Source organism: Camellia sinensis, chromosome 7 (genome assembly GCF_055761805.1).
Source record: "Camellia sinensis isolate YWXY chromosome 7, ASM5576180v1, whole genome shotgun sequence".
Taxonomy (NCBI): domain Eukaryota; kingdom Viridiplantae; phylum Streptophyta; class Magnoliopsida; order Ericales; family Theaceae; genus Camellia; species Camellia sinensis.
The window spans coordinates 167,219,382-167,229,852 of record NC_138967.1 but is presented as its reverse complement, the minus strand read 5'-3'; the positions used below and the strand labels follow the sequence as shown (position 1 = coordinate 167,229,852).

The window sequence follows — 10,471 nt, the reverse complement described above, 5'->3', positions numbered from 1 at the left end:
TTCAAAGGTATGACCTAGGCTTAAGATGACCTCGGCTTAACACACACTAAGCAAGGAACAAAGCATGCAAGCAACACTTAGACAAAACAAATCAAGGTCTGCAAAATGCAAGTTTAATCAAGACAAAGATCATGCAAAATGCATGTGAGTATGACTAAGACAAAGTGAGGGTTGTTACATCAACTATACAAAAAAGTTAATCAACTTCCCAAACACAATTTTTTTAACCAAGCAAAAATAGCCAAAAGCCAATTAAAATAGCAAACTTTCCAAACAAGGCCATAATGCGAGAAAGAATATGGTACACATCTCTCAAAAGGTATGTATCAATACACTTTGTAACTATAAAAAAATTTGACATAACTCCATATTTTTTGAGTCATAGCTAAAAAAAATAAAAAATAAAAAATAAAAAATAAAAAATAAAAAATAAAAAATAAAAAATAAAAATAAATTTCATAGCCAAATATAAAAAATCATAACCGAATATCTTAAAATAATATCATAACTAAGGGGTTGCTTGGGGTGTCCTAAATAAGTGCACTTTTTGTCTTTTTTGACTAAAAAGTTGAGGGAAAAAATATGGATGTTTGGGTTAACTTTTTGGCTTTTTATGAAAAAATGTGTAATAAAAATTGTAAAAATTGGTTTGTAGGAAAAAATTAGGATTAGGAGTTGTGCAGCTGTAATTGTTGACTTTTGATAAATAGTGTTAACTTTTTAAGTAACTTTTTAACTTTTTGAATTTTTTTATACTACCCAAACTTGGCCTAACTGTGCAGAGTATATGATTGTCTGTATAATAGAATTCTCCATATAACGCAACTTGTTCATCACCACTCTACCTAGCCTATATAATAATGCGTTGAACACATTGTGAAAAATACACAAAGTTTCTCTCCTATCTTTCTCTCTTTCTTTGTCTTCCTCTTTGCCATATATTTATAAATAATCATAAGTAATAATGGCTGATAATAAGGTGGTTTTGTTGGATTTATGGGCTAGCATATTTGGGATGAGGGTGAGAATAGCACTGGCTGAGAAGGGCACTGAATATGAATACAAGGAAGAGGACTTATGGAACAAGAGCTCACTGTTTCTTGAGATGAACTTGGTTCATAAGAAAATCCCAGTTTTGATTCACAACGGAAAATCGGTTTGTGAGTCCCTCAATGCTGTCGAGTACATCGATGAGGTTTGGAATGAGAAAGCTCCATTGTTGCCTTCTGATCCTTACCAGAAAACTCAAGCTAGGTTCTAGGCTGACTATATTGACAAGAAGGTGACTTGTTTTGTTGTAATAGGGATTTTTTTTTTTTTTAACTTTTTAAAATTTGGTGTTGTTTCATAAAAATAAAAATAAAATATTTTAGTGCAGTTGTTGCAAAAAATTGTTTTGAAAATAAGTAAAAAGAGGTGGTGGCTGAAATTAGTTTCTAGAGGGGGAGGTGATTGGTGGTGGTTAGATGTGATTGTCAATTTGGAGCTGGTGACCGGAGGAGGTCGGCAAAAGTGGTAGTAGGAGGAGGTTTTTGATAACGATATCTGAAGATGGTGGGTGGCTGGTGGTAAGTGATGGGGGGAGAGAGTAAAAGAAAAAAGAAGGAATGAAAATTTGTATTTGAAACAAATATATATATATATATATATTTTGTTACAATAGTTTAGTAAATTTTATAAATTATTTCTTTAATTTTTTGTAAAAAAAAAATTCACTTAACTAAATTTTGCCTATAATTTTTTAATTTTTTTTATATAAATATAAAAAGATTACAAATGTAAATGACACTCAATGCCCTCTAGTATTATGTTGATATAAATTTGGAATACCTAGTGAAATTTTGAAAAACTAATTATACATTGATAAAAAAAATATAATTATAATTATTAATATTCATAATTTTTTTTAATGATTTGAATTTCTCCTGAGTCAAATATTGTTAGGATTTAGACCTAAATCTCTGGTTTGAATTTGTTTGTTTGTTTATTTTATGGTTTTATTTATTTTTTTCTCGTGAATGGTTTGGTTGCTCGAAAATAAAACCAGGGCTCAGAATCTTATACAGTAATTGCTAGGGGTGTAATTTTGGCCCGGTCCGGCCTTGCGGGCTCCCGCCAAAAATCGGGCCAGCCCACAGGCCAGAAAACTAGGCCCAAGCCCAGGCCTAGGGGTATTCGGGCTTTGGGCGGGCTAGTGGACCGGGCCTCGGGGCCAGACCCCTGGGCTTGGGCCTGGACTCGAGTTTTGGACGGGCTTGGGCAGGCATAAACAATTAAATTTTTTTTTTAATTTTTTCCACCCAAATTTTATTATTTTCCATTAAAAATAACACTGGGCCTCAGGTGGGCCGGGCTTTTTAGGCGAGCCTTGAGCGGGCCGATGGGCCGGGCTTTAAAATGATGGCCTAGGCCCAGGCCCACGGCCTCGGGCTGGGCTTGGGCTCAGGCCTAAACAGGCCTTAATGGGTTGGGCCCACCTTGGGCCGCAGGCGGGCTTCGGGATTCCTGCGGGTCACGAGCCAAAATTACACCCCTAGTAACTGCCGTCTTCACATAATTACAAGATCTCAAGGAATGGAATCAAACTCACCGTCTCAATACATTTTGATTTTTAGTTTATTCTTTATAATATTTTAATTTTTTTACATATACAAACTAAATAAATAAATTGTAATATTATATTTAAAAGTATTATATTTTAATTTTTTGAGCATTATAAAATAAGAGCATGTTTGATTAGTAGGATTATAGCATACAATTAAAATTGTAAGTTTATAAACTTACAATCTCATGTTTGATTGTAAATTTTATTAACCAGATTATATGTGCGGCAAATATTCAATATGATAAAATTGGCGATTTTTTCATATTGTGAGGGATTGAGATCATAATTTTAAGTATGGAAAAAAAAGAAAAAAAAAGCAAAATAAATTCATAATAAATGATTATCTCACTAATTTAATTGAATAACTAATCATACACTAATTCATAGAATTACTAATCTTGCACTGTTAATCCTGTTTGTTGAATTTGTAAAGAAAGAGAATAAGCTCTATATTCTTTATTATTGTTTAACCAAGTACAATGACTTCTATAGATATAGGAGGAGAAGATATACACTAAATAGGATCGATATCAACTAATACATATCTATATATTAGGATTGACATATCTATATATTAGGAAAGGCATCAACTAATATATATCTATATACATAATACAATATATAACTATATATACACACTAACAGTCCCTCCGCAAATTCAAGGTGGATAGACATCAACCAACATGAGTTTGAAAACTAAGTCACTGAAACGACTAGGGGAATGAGCTTTGGTGAAGATATCAACAGGCTAATCAGTAGAAGTTATAGAATGGAGATGGACTGTGCCACGAGCAACATGCTGTTGGATCAAGTGACAGTCGATCTCAATATGTTTAGTATGATCATGAAAGACATTATTATGGGCAATCTGAATGACACTTTAATTGTAACAATAGAGAGAAGTAGCGTCAGTAGAAGCTACACCCATGTCAACAAGAAGTTATTGGAGCCACAAAAGTTCCTGGGCAGTATCTGCAAGAGCTCGATATTCAGTCTCAATACTAGAGCGAGCAGTGAGAGTCTGTTTCTTGCTGTGGTAAGAAATAAGAGAATCCCCTAGGAAGAAGTAGAATCTAGTAGTGGAACGACGATCAATGGGATGCCCAGCTGAATCAGTATCAAAATAAGCATGAAGTGTAAGAGAGGATAGAGAAGAATAGTGAAGACCATGAAACAGAGTGCCCTTGAGATAGTGAAGAATGTGGAGCAGGGCATCATAACGAGGCGTACGAGGAGCCGACATTTAGTAACTGACAATGTAGAAAGCACATGAAATATCAGGATGAGTAACGGTAAGGTAGATAAGGCTGCCTACCCGCTGTCGGTGGAGTGTAGCATCAGGGAGAAGAGTGCCATCGAGAGAAGTAAGACGAGTGTGAGAATCAATTGGAGTAGAAGTAGTTTTGCAATTAGTAAGTGCAACTTGAGCAAGAAGATCGGATGCATATTTAGTCTGACAGAGAAAATAGCCTGTTAAGTCGTGAGAGATTTCAAGACCCAAGAAATAATTGAGAGTACCAAGATCCTTAATCTCAAATTGGCTGCTAAGAAATTGTTTGAAGCTAAGAATATCAGCCTCATCATTACTAGTGATAATCATATCATCCACATAAAGAAGAAGAAGAGTAGAGCCCTAAGCAGTGGTGCAAATAAATAAAGCCGAGTCATAGGAGCTAGAGGTGAAGCCAAAGTTATGAATAGTAGCACTGAACTTAGCAAACCAAGCATGTGGAGTTTGCTTGAGTCCATATAAAGCATGCTATAGTTTGTAGACTTTATGTGCCAGAATAGTAGACCTAGGAGGGGGTTGCATATAGACTTCTTCAAGAAAAGCACCATTGAGGAAGGCATTTTTCACATCCATCTGAAAAAGTCCCCAGTGACGAGCAGCAGCAACAACAATCAAGTTATGGACAAGGCGAGCAACAGGGGCAAAATTTTCCTCATAATCAATACCATATTCTTGAGTGAAGCCCCGGGCAACCAAACGAGCTTTGTATCGCTCAACAAATCTATCAGAATGAGTCTTGATTTTATAAACCCATTAACAACTGATCGCTGGCTTACTAGGGGGAAGGTCAACAACATTCCAAGTATGAGTTTTATCTAATGCCTGCAATTCATCAGTCATAGCTTGTTGCCAAAGAGGGTTAGAACAAGCCTCACGATAGGAGGTATGCTCATAAGTAAAAAATGCAATAGAACCAACAATTTATTCACGAAGACAAACATTAGGTTGTGTTACCCTATGTGGATGGCCGGAAGATGGTGAAGATGCATTAAGAGGAGATGGAGCCAAAGAAACATTAGGAGGACCATCAGGGAGAACAGTCGCGGCGGGACCAGGCCTAGACAATGGCATTTCTAGAGGAGAAAGACCTATATCAAAATCATCAGGAAAAAGATCTATAGAGGGATCAGTAAAGTGAAGAGTGGAAGCTAGAGAAGATAAGTGAAAGGGAGGCAAACATTTTATGTTCCCAAAAGACTGCATGGCGAGAGATACGAAGATGATGGGATCCTAACACCGATAACATTTATGTTCAATTCCATATCCAAGAAAACAACACAAACAAGAACGGAGTTCTAGTTTGGTGTGTTCATGAGGCTGGAGAAGAACAAAACATGCAGACCCAAAAACTTGAAGAGCGGTGTAAGAAAGAGAAGTGCCATACAATAACTCATAGGGTGTTTGATTATGAAGGACCGGGGTTGGGACATAATTGATAGTGTAAACAACAATAAGAGCTGTCTCTCCCTAAATTTTTTTAGGATAAGATGAAGAAATGAGAAGAGCCCGAGTAGTATCAAGAATATGCCTATGTTTTTGTGTAGCAAGTCTATTTGTTGAGATGTGTTGGCACACGAACGATGAGGTTGGGTACCATGACTCTGAAGAAAGGATAACCAAAATCCTTGTATTTCATAGCATTATCAGAACGAAAGTTTTTCTTTTTTCTTTTTAATTATAGTTTTGGAAAACTGGGTTTGAACCATTCTGGAAAAATTGTAATAAAATTGTTTAAGTTCAGAACGATTTTTCATAAGAAATATCCAAGTATAACGAGAAAAATTATCAACAAAAATAACAAAATAGCGAGATCCCCCCATGGTAAGTGTAGGAGATGGGCCCCAAATATTAGAATATATAAGATCAAAAAGAGCACAAGAAACAGAATTACTTTTATTAAAAAATAAAGCCGACTGTTTGGCAAGTTGACAAGATAAATAATCTAAAGTGTCTGAAGAGACATGACCTAACTAACCACTAGAAATTCAAGATTGTAACTGACAAAAAAAAATATGACCTAACCGACAATACCAAAGATGAAACAGTGATAAGGTAGAGCCAGATAAAGATGATGCAGTGGTAGGAGCAGCCAATGGAGAGGAGACTGAAACATGAAGATTAATGAGCTCATAGAGACGTCCATGCTTACGGCTAATCCCAAGGGTCTGTCCTGTCCAAGGGTCTTGCACCAAACAACCATTAGTAGAAAATGTGACAATTAAACCATGTTCATATAACTGACTAATGGAAATAAGGTTTAAAGTGAGAGCATGAATAAGATAAACATGTGATAAAGACAAATGAGATGTAGAGACAGAACCAATATGACTCACAGACATGAGAGAACCATCAACAGTATGTATAAAAGGAATATGAAGTGGAAGAAAAAATAGTAGAGTTAGAAGTTATATGGTTACAACAAGCAGAGTCAAAATACCCGGAAGATGTACCTGAGGTGACAAACAAAGTAGTAGAAGGAGGAGTAAAGACCGGGGTGGAAGGATCCAAAGGTTCAGAAAAAGAGAAGTCCTCAGAAGCAGCAGCAACAGTGCAACGAGAATGCATAAATCGAGACTGATTCCTAGAATGATGAGATCGTCCCCGAAGTGAGATCCATGAGAGGATGATCTAGTAGAGGATAGGCGTGATAGGTTGCAAAAATAATTTTATTAGAGATGACTTGGGGCAGTTTTGTTATAGTAGCGGCAAGACTTGACTAAACAATGAACCAAAAGATGAGTAGAAGGGAACCTGTGATTCTGACAATAAATGCACTGAGGAGTTTGTGGGAGAGAAGAAGAACTCTGTAACTGAGGAGTAGCCAAAACTGAGTCCGCATGTGAAGTGAAGAAGGGATTAAGACGAGTTTCTTAAAAAAGAAGCTCACATATAGCTTGCTCAAGAGAAGGCAAGGGAGTGTGATGTAGGAGAGATGTACGGGCCGACTCAAAATAAAAGGTGAGAGCCATGAGAAACTGAACCAACTGCTGCTGATTGCGATACTCAAGAAATAGAGCAGCATCGTCATGATGGCGCTAGGTAGGCTCAGAAAGAGCAAGCTGATCCCAGACAAAATATATTTGAGACAAAAAATCTTTAATAGATTGACCAAGCTCCTGTCGCATGCGATAGAGGTGATTCTGAAACTGATACTGATGTGCAAGACCAGTGGTTTGATACCGTTATTTGAGAAGGTCCCAAATATCTTTAGCAGGGGTAAAAACCGAGTCAAATTGAAAGCAGCCGAACTGAAGGCTGATAGATGTGATAAAGGTATTGCTAAACCAAGTGATAATCTAATAATTTTTACTGTCCTAGTCTTCTAAATGATCGGAAAATTTGGTTGTTGTTTCCTCAAACCCCTTTGTTGGTTTAGGCATATCCCCAGCAATAATGCGCTATAATTTCTTGCCTTTGAGAAATCCAAATATGGCTTGGGCGTAGAGAACATAAGTAGAGCCGTCAAGAATGAAAGAAATAGGATGAGCTGATTCAGAGCGATCCATGATGGTTTGGAATCAAGCCAAAAATAGAAATAGCACGATAGAAGCAAAACTTGGAAAAACATAACGTACCAGTGAGTTGGGAAGGCCGAAAAGAGGCAGGAACTGGGCCAAAACAATCAAAATACAGCCCAAAAATAGATGAAAAGGCCAAAAATTGGGGCCTAAACTAGGGTTGACGTCAGTAAGAGAGGCTGGCAGAAAGGCGCAGCGCACGGTAGGCAACAAAGGCATGACGCATGATAGCGAAGATGGCACAGCGCAGCAGAAGGGTTGACGTTAAACAAACGACAGCGGCTTGGTCAAATGGCTGGCATGGGCTGACAAAAGTGGCTAATAGAAGCGGCTGACAAAAGTGGCGTGGGCTGATGACAAAGACGCGCATGGATGCGCGTTGGCTAGTGGCAACAAAACACAGTGATGCAACGACGATGGAGGCGATGCATGAGGGCGTGTGAGTAGGCCATTGATGATGATTTTGGTGGCATTGGAATCTGGAAGAAATTCCGAGCAAGATGATGGTATTTGTTGGTGGAAAAGAGGGACGAGATAGCCTAACAGTGTGCAACCAGTACCCAAAAATAAAACCCTCAAACAAGATGACGTATTCTGATGATGAACAGGGAAAAAAAAATTATAGTTCTGATACCATGTTGAATTTGTAAAGAAAGAGAATAAGCTCTATATTCTTTATTATTGTTTAACCAAGTACAATGACTCCTATATATATAGGAGGAGAAGATATACACTAAATAGGATCGATATCAACTAATACATATCTATATATTAGGATAGACATATCTATATATTAGGATAGACATCAACTGATATATATATATATATATATAGTGGCGGAGTCAAAAAATTAGGCTAGAGGGGGCACTTATTAATTATAATTTTTTATTTAAAAAAAATCATGAGCAACATTAAGATAATCATAATTTTATGAGATAAATTTAAATATAAAAAATTACATATTCATTATTAATAAGAACAAATCAAAATTTTATAATAGTGTGGAATAGCTCGATGTTGGATGATGATGATGTAAGTTTGCAATTTTAGTACAAAAAATTATGGATCAAAATTCCTAATTTAAAAAAATAAAAACACATCATTTATAGCACAAACTATTATAAAATCTATTTAATTTTTATTTGACAGAAAAATATTAAAGAGATGACATTGCTTATAAATAATGTGTTTTGAATGAAAATTATTAAACAGTCTTAGAGTACCATATGGCGTTACCTACATGATACTCAAAGCATAGAAAATCACAAATCACATTAAGTGGTATGCCAACTACTTGAAAATAATGAGTTCATTATATCCAATCTATAATATTTTTCGCTACACTATTGATTTAAACTACTATATAAATAATACCACATAGTGTTTTCAAAGTATCAAATAACTACTTGTTGTGAATAATATAATAAATCCTTAGCCAAAGAACATGTTAAGAAAAAAAAAAAAAAAAGAGAATACATTTTATACATGGCAATAACCCAAAAAAAAAAAAAAATTCAAAATTCAAAATTGAGGGGGGGGGGCAGGTAACCCTCCTGGCCCTATGCTGCCTCCACCCCTGGATATATATCTATATACATAATACAATATATAACTATATATACACACTAACACTGTTAATCAAGGCCTAAGTGACTAATAACACATGTTTTGTAATGAATATTAGTCATAGAGATATTTGATGTGGATTCCCACGAGTCCCATTTTGATGATCTGAATCATTCATTTTGTTTAACATTTCGTGTGTTTCATCAAAAAAATAAATAAAATTAAGTTGATATGATAATCGTAACTCATTCAATTTGCCACATTTGTTACCAACAAAAAAAAACAAAACAATTGTATTTTTAAAAATAAATTATTTTCTTATGACAAACGCAATAAATTGAATATGTTACGATTATCGAATCAATCTAATTTTGTATTGTTGAAATACACAAAGTGTCCGACTAATAAAAGGTTTAAATCATCAAAACAGAAACACTGGAGAATAACAACATTTACCATTTTTCCTGGTTTATTCCCAATCAAACACAACCAAACAAACACAATCTATTCGTAATTGAATAGTGTCCCATTAATACACTAAAAAGAAGGGTCCAACATAATTAAACCTATTACAAAATATCTAAGTTGCTACAATTATTAACATATGAAATGCAGGTGTATAACATTGGGAGGAAGATACTACATTCAAGTGTAGAAGAAGAGAAAGAGGAAGGCAAAAAAGGATTCATAGAATGTCTCAAGGTATTAGAGGGAGAGCTTGGTGATAAGCCATACTTTGGAGGTGAAGCCTTTGGCTTTCTAGACATTGCTCGTCACCTTTTACAGCAGGTTTTACACCTATGAGACCCTTAGCAACTTCAGTCTAGAGCAAGAGTGCCCCAAGCTAATTTCATGGGCCAAGAGGTGCATTGAGAAAAATGAGAGCGTTTCCAAGTCTCTTCCTCACCAACACAAGATCTATGACTTTGTTTTGGATTTGAACAAGAAGCTAAAAGCAAGAACATGAGCTTGTTAATAATATCATGTCGGTTAAATAAAATAAGTTGGATCTAGGACCCCCACTTTGTTTCAAAGCACCTTTCTATTATAATGGATCTCTTTGGTCTAACCTCGTATGGTGGCGAGGAGTCTCAAAATAGGGTACTGTGAGATCCAAATAGAGAATTCCCTACTTATTTATGGTTATACTTTTTGTGTAACTTTTCTTTTTCTTTTTTGTTCTCTGGTCTGTGGTTGTTTGTGTTTGTCTTTGTTGTCTCTTTAATTGTAATAAAGAAACACTTCGTTGTGTTTGTGGCTTGTTAAGAATAAAATAAAAAAAAAAAAAAAAGACGGGGGGGGGGCTTGTATGTTGGAAATGCTATTGTCTTGTTTTTGTCCTAATGAATTTTCCAATTGCATAATGTGGTGTGAATTTCAAGACACGAATGTGTGTTTGAGAGCATATTGAGAAGGTTTGAGAGAGATTTAGATATAGAAATCTTTGACTTTTCAATTAGTACTCAATTCAAAATGACAGATCATATAAGG

At 35.6% G+C, this 10,471-nt stretch overlaps 1 pseudogene; it reads left to right on the top strand.

Moving 5' to 3' along the window:
• The first annotated feature begins 840 nt into the window (after positions 1–840).
• LOC114310745 (putative glutathione S-transferase) lies at positions 841–10,233 on the top strand (annotated as a pseudogene).
• The last annotated feature ends 238 nt before the right edge of the window (positions 10,234–10,471 follow it).